We start from the raw sequence: 7,351 nt of genomic DNA on the forward strand, positions 1-7,351 counted from the left end.
GTCAGCTTAAGAGGCTGCGGCAGTTGCGAGACACTCTTAGTCTAGTAATAGAGCCCTATGTTTGCCTGAAGAACACGGACCGATGGAGGTGAAAGTCTTGAATATCGTTCCTCTTTTTCTCTATGGCTGCTTCAACCCCCTCCGCAGGGAAGAGTAAAGGGCGCTAGATGGATGAATTTCGTAGGCTCAATCCCTCTTGGCAGCTAAGCTGGTGGAATCTTGGAAGGTTCATATTGGGTCTGTCAATAAGTATTACTACACTTATTTTGAAGGTTAAAAACACCAACATAAGGGATTACTTTATATTTTTAATTTTACAGAATGAGAAAATCTCTGCATTATACTGTACTGTTAAATCAGTTGAATAAACTAAAACATTTACAACAACATTCCTTACGGTACATCTGAAGTGGGTGTAAGGTGAGTGAAGATGTATATACAATGGAACCTCAGAGGTTGGACATTTCTCATTTCAAACAAATCAGTCTTTGAATAAAGTCACACAAATAAAGTTTTCATGTTTTTTCTGTTCTCTGACATTGAACAAATATTTGAAAGTCGGAAAATCTACCACCACCAATTAGAATTCATAAGAGTAGAAATGCAAAACCACACTTAATTTGTACCTTTTTTGTATCATTTTTTGTTTTCTTGCATTTTTTGTATGATTTTATGTATGTAAGTACTGTAAAATTTGTTTAAAAGTGCTTTAAAATAATTGATTCTTGGGACATGGAACAGATTAACACCATTTACAGTATATTAATTATAAGAAAAACTAACAATTTGAATAAATTTCTGTTCAAACAGCCTTCTGGAATCAATTAACTTTGACCTACAAGGTTCCACTGTACTTACACTCAATGTCTACATGGACAAGTAAGTATGTTAATGATTTTGAAAATAATTAAACTAAACTAAAGCTTAAAACGTGGAAAAAGTGCATCTCTTTTCCAATAACATTTCCTTCAGTTCCAATGCTCTTGGAACAATCTATCAAAGCATCGTACTTATAAAGAACTGAATATCAGCTCTCACAACTATCTTATTAAAGATAAATAAAAATATAATAAAATTGAAAACTGTATAGATCCTTAATGCTACTGCAATATCAAATATATGAAGGTCGTATCAAAATTTTCTATTCAATCAAATGTTTACTTTGACCCATACAAACCATGCAGGATCTATGTTTACTTAGATCATGAGTAAAATTTAGGAAATGTGGTAACAGCAAAAATTTTATATTATAAAAATATTCTAAAAGTTCATGAGTCCAAAAGAGGGGATTTTGAAAAATGCGCTGAATAAATTGCTTGTACATGAGGAAATTAGAGCAAATTGCAGATATTTAGATACAGTACTGTACTCTTGAGGTCTCTAATTGTTTATCAATATACTCCCAAATTTAATCCAGCGAGAAAAGATGTAGGACTTAATTTTGCATTGAGGCAGTATATTACAAAAATCCAATATCTATAAAGTTGATACAAAAATATAAATCCTTGATTCACATGGGCCTTGGCAAAGAAAATGTGAAGATCAAAGCAGATGAGTATGACTTTTAAAATCCTATCATATCAAAAATATTAATCAAATTTCTATCTTTATACGAAAATAAAGATAAAATTTTAGACAAAGTTTAATTTCTATTGGCTAACAAACAAAGCCTGAAAATAACTTCCAACTGATGATCACACCATTGGTTAAGTATTATCATCGTAATTTTATAAAGTCGTAAGGGCAGAGTAAAGGGAAAACTCTTGCAGGCCCTTATCTATCAGAAAGAATCACACTAATATAAACAAATTCAAAAGTAAATGGTCTTTTCCCAGCTATACAAACCCAAGTCTTTTAAGTAGTGACTGTTTTCAGCTTGAGCTGGAACCGGCTGTTGAAATTGGTAACGACGTAGTTAATGACAGGTGTTAATAATGGGTGAGCAGCTCCGGCACCCCCACCTGTCAAAAACTCTTCACTTACAACCTTTCAGCTCAAGACTGAAAAGGGTGGTTGAGGTGGTACATTCAACTTAAAAGGACTCAGGTTTGTATAGTTAAGAGACACATATTACTTTTTTAAATTTGATATTTGTTTCTATGTGTATACAAACCTTTTGTCCTTTAAGTAGGGAGACCCACTAATTGGTGGGTTGGAATTACCCCTAGAATCAAACTGGTTGATTCTTTTTCTTTCCTGGAAATGTTAATCTACCAGGTCCCATACAGGAGCGAAGGAGATAACTCCAGCAACCGAGATCTGGTTGTAACCGGTACCTCGACCCTCTCAGTAGCTGAGGAGTAAGCATTATAGATCATCTTTCTTGGTTCAGCCAGTGCTAAGAAGAATTGCTGACACTAAGGTTTGAGGCATCAGGTCTTCTTCAAATAGCACCTGGAGTTCTCACTGGACAAAAGTATCACCTCTCCATGTCAAACAACACTTCACATAGAGATGGGATAGAGAAGGGCTCAAACCTGGAGTCACACCCAGCAGGCTGAGTTTAGGCCATGCAACCTGACACCAAACAAAGGGAGCTCCTTCAACCTCTCAAAGCGAGAGACTAAGGCAGAAAGACAGTGTAACTTGCCTAAACTCTTTGCCAATGCCAAAGCATTAGAAAGTCAGAGTCAGAAAGCATTAGAAACAGTGTTGAGAGTCAAAAGGCTGTTAGTTCAAACAGGTACACATCAAACCCTTGAAAGTGAGGGACACATCCCCTTTTGGAGTCTGACATTCCAGGATGCAACTCTTCAAAGCTCCTCCCGAAAATAGACAATTCCTATGAAGAAAAAAGGCCTATTCCCTTCAATCGAAAGATCATAGTCAAGGCTGAGCGGTAGCCTTGACAGCAGTGATTGAAAGGAGCTTCTCAAGGCATAGATAGACAAATTGGAATTCATGATCTGTGCAAGAAATGTTACTACCGGAGAAGAATCCCTTCTACTGTATCAATTGCAGACGATGGCCCACTTTCCCTGGGAAAATGAGGGCCATAGGGAGCTTTCTCGGGATCTCGACAGAGCTATCAGAACAGGATACCATTCAAGAGGAAGCCATCTGGGAGCAACTAGGGTCAATCTCAATACCAGCGTTTTCCCCACACAGTTGATAAGCGGATGGAACAGGGTTGAAGGGTGAAAGGCGTAACCAAGTGATCCCATAGGTGTTGGAAGGCAACTTCAATTACGGGCCATGAGTCTGGACCGAAGGGGAGAAACACGGGGAGCTTCTTGTTTAGCCATGTGGCAAACAGGTTGATCACTGGAGTATCTCACAAACCAGATGCCTCTCCACTACGCAGGGATGTAGGGATCACTCTAACTTTACAATCTATCTTCGTAACTCAGTGTGTCTGCTAGTTCATTCCTCTTCACAGAATTTATTTGGCTGACAACTCACAGTGTGGAGTGCCATCTCTATGTGCATCCTCTTCATCAGCTCGCAGAGTTGGTTCAGGAACGTGAGCCCTTGCTAGACATAATCCAATACAATGTTGTCATAAGAACACTATGAATGCCTCCATAATGTTCTTGGAATGGTTGCAGCACTAGAAATACTGCTAGACTTCCAGGATGTCAATAAGTAGATGTTGCTTCTTTTAACCACACCCCGCAGATGACCAAGTCATTCAAGTGAGGCCCCACACCCTTTCAAAAAATCTGAACACAGTTGTATGTCAGGTGGTGGAGAGTCAACTGGGACTCCCCTATAGTTTCCTCATTCAGCTAACTGGTAAGATCATCCCAAACCTCCCGTTCCACTGGAGCATCCTGGAAGTTGACCAATCACTCATCTAACACCACTGAAGAGATCTCTGGTAGAGGCACCTACTTCTCCAGCAAGGAAAGGTGGGCGACAAGACTGCCAGCAATGAGCTGGTATTTCTGTCTTAATCAGTAATGGACATGCTACCTCCTTGGTATTGCCGATTTATTTGCCTGACTGACACTTCTCACTGCTGCCATGTTTATCAGCATGCCCAAGTACAGTACTTCAACCTCAGCTTGGTTCAGAAATTTGACTTTTCCCTAACTGTAATAAAAGTGAAGTCAAACTCGATACTGTAGTAGCTGCCCCACAAAGTAGGCCATGCTCAGTCACTCCTTGAGATACATAAACAGACATATCCCTTATTAGGTGTGCCCAAGTTACAGTACTACCAAGGTGAACTTCTGAATGACCACCTGGGGAACAGTACACAGTCCGAAGCACAGAATCTAGAACTGGTGCATCGGACAATAGAGGGAGAAGAGGAGATAGTTTTGAAAGGATTGACGCACAGGTAATTGAAAGTACGCGTTTTTCAGATCCACTGAAAGCATGAAATTTTCTTTTCTTATGAAACTCCTCACCGACCATACTGTTTCCATCCTGAGCATCACTTGAAGCACAAACTAATTCAGTGGCAAGTTGGGGCAGAGGCGGAGGTAGCAGACACACTCAATGAATGGAAGGAAAAAGCAAAGCTCGTTTCCTCCCACTCAAAGCATACACCTGTCACTACACAGGAGGCAACAACATACACAGCACACAATGATTGCAAACAATCATGCCCATAGCAAGAGCCACAGATAAAATGTACAGCTACAGCCGATTTAACAAAAACCAGATGAAAAGTCCATCCTGGCTTGTACAAATCTGTTGCCTCTTAATCATAGAAATCAACAGCCAGCATTCAATTTCTGAAAGAAAAAGGTAATGAAAATTTCGATTAAGAGTGGAATGGTATGTCCGAACTAGCTCCGGCCAAAAACATAAGAGAAGAGCTTTAGACAGATGGGGGGGGGAGCCTTCCTACCCTCACTCACAAACTGTTGTTAAATATTATACTTCTTTAACAATTTCAACAGCCAGTTCTAGCTCACGCTCAAAACATATTCCCTGCTTAAAGGACAAAAGGTTTGCATACACAGTACATAGGAACAAAACAAGCAATATCAGTCTCTGAAATAGATAAGTTTTTCCACTTCCAATGTACTATAATAGTTTTAAATACACCAAAATTCTAGTTCGGATCTAAATTTTTCATTTGGGCTCAGCCTTCTACTTTCAATTCTACATGAATTACATTAAATACTATAAAAATAAAATGAATAAACAAAAAGAATTTTTAAAGCTCCTAAAGGTACAAGAAATTGATTGCAAAGAGATGTTCCCTTCATTTCCATTTTCTAAAATATTTGTATACTTAGTTCAAAAAATGTACATCCACTGTCTTAAGACTCTAAGTGATGTTGAGACCCTTAAAAAAATCCCTTTCTAAATTCACCACATACAAACAATTGAAATGTTTGGCAATAAATCTGTTTACTTTCCATCATTTTCCAAGGGAAACAATTAAAAAGAAAAAATGGGTGCCTGACAAACATGTCCATATTACAGTAAATACTACATGGGAGAAATCCGAGTTTTTTTCAAAAAAATTCCACAATACATTGAAAAATAATTTTAGTTATAGGGGCTACAAAACTATACTTGCAATTACCACATTCCTATTACTGATCACACTTGACCTTTTGATGTGATATTCCAATAAATCACAATACTGCTACAAACCGAAGTACGATTTTTATTGCACTTAACGAAGAACTTCAAAATCATCAAAATATAAAAAAATAATTATTACATTTAAAATGAAGCACCAATACCTCAATTATCCAGAGACTCTTGCATTAATGGTCCTTAGATCAACTTTCCAGGCAATACACTATAAACACCTGTGACAAAGAACTGGAGTGGTTACAGTTTCAACATTAAATTGGTAAGTGACCAAAATGTTCTAAAATTTAGGGCTGTACTAAGGTTTTGCACTATGATCTTCTACAGTCTGGGTCTCAGTTTTCTTGTTTGTGGGAACACTCAACTACATCATAAAAAAATCTGCTTCCTCCTACTTCTTCACTTTTACTTTCAAATATCAATATTCCATTCTGAAGAAACTTGCCATGGAAATCTACATTCTTTAATTTCCACTTATATTCAATAAGTATTCACCAATCACTACCGTATATATATTTTCAGAAATTTAAGACCTTCATATTGCAAAATTCATAATCAATTGTAGACATCACAAAACCATGCATAAGGTACTAGGAAGCCTAAAAACAACATTTATCATAACCTGCCAAATCTCTCAATCTACATTTATTACATACAAGAAAACTGAGAGAAAGAAGTATATCAGTTAGTTTAGGTTTACCAAGCATCTTTTGTATACTATTAAGATTGGACTTGATCAAAATTACCTTTAGGTGTCTATCAACACAATTACCAAGGAAAGAATTATTTACTTAAGAAGCGTTCCTTTGTGGAGATTCTGTCCAAAGTGTTCCTTTAGCAGCATACTGCAGGTGGTACTAAAAGCACTTTATAGCTTTTCTTCATCCCATAATTGCACTGCTTTCTGTTTCACTTTATATTTACTGCATTATTTTAGTCACTTTCCCCTTATCTCTCCAATTTTTTTTTAATTATGTACTCTGTAATACTAAAATTTTCATCAAGATCTGTCTTAAAAGTACTCAGCAATTTGATGCAACTACTTTATACTAATAACAGTATACTCTTATTCAGTATGCACTAACGCAAATAAGTTGCTTCTGAAGGAAATAGTGATACCTGTTTACTGTATCTACACAAATTGTACTGAAAGTAGCAGGGATGGAATGAGTTACTGGTAGAGATGAATTCTTCACAAAGCTATCTTTACCAATCATGAATGCTAAAAGTAAAAAAAATTTTGTACTTGACGGTATACCACACAAGGTATAACTATGTGGCTACGGTAGCATAGCAAAGTGCAGCAATAGGAAGAAAGCTTACATTAACAATACTATGTAAAAATTCAAGATATAACAAGCAAAATACTGTATGTTGATACTATAACTTCCAGTTTATGTACTTCTCTAAAATATCTTTGAATATATTTGAACTATTTGGACTGTACATTCCTTTAAAAAAATGTTAGAACTCTTTAAAGAACAATAAGAGCAGACTGATAAAATTATCTGCATTTACTTCAGTAAAGTTACAACTAGAAGTATAACAAGAAACAAACAATGACTGTATATATCAATATAAGTTTAAGCTATTATGTCAGAAAAACATTTACTGCATGAGTAGTGTAACTAACATTTTTCTTCGCTACACTAACCTCATAACTTTTCAATTTCTTCACACAATTTGGATTTACTTATCACTACATGCCTTGAATTCAATTGGGAAATTAATAAAAAGAACCTACCCCTACCATGGTGGGACTCGAACCAATACATGTAAGGTTTACAGTACAGCTGCTCTACCATGACAAGCAATTAACATGATTAAAACTGCATAGTTTTCCTTAAAA

General features: G+C 36.6%; 1 protein-coding gene across 2 annotated transcripts in view; it reads right to left on the reverse strand.

Moving 5' to 3' along the window:
* Positions 1-288: 288 nt before the first annotated feature.
* Positions 289-7,351, reverse strand: part of LOC137645921 (GTP-binding protein 2-like) — a 71,283-nt gene continuing 64,220 nt past the window's right edge. For both annotated transcript variants that reach the window (XM_068378972.1, XM_068378971.1), the window contains exon 11: positions 289-7,351. This exon is cut by the window's right edge and continues 1,080 nt beyond it. The gene's annotated coding sequence lies outside the window, so the exon portion shown is untranslated.

The sequence above is a fragment of the Palaemon carinicauda genome, chromosome 8 (assembly GCF_036898095.1).
Source record: "Palaemon carinicauda isolate YSFRI2023 chromosome 8, ASM3689809v2, whole genome shotgun sequence".
Classification (NCBI taxonomy): domain Eukaryota; kingdom Metazoa; phylum Arthropoda; class Malacostraca; order Decapoda; family Palaemonidae; genus Palaemon; species Palaemon carinicauda.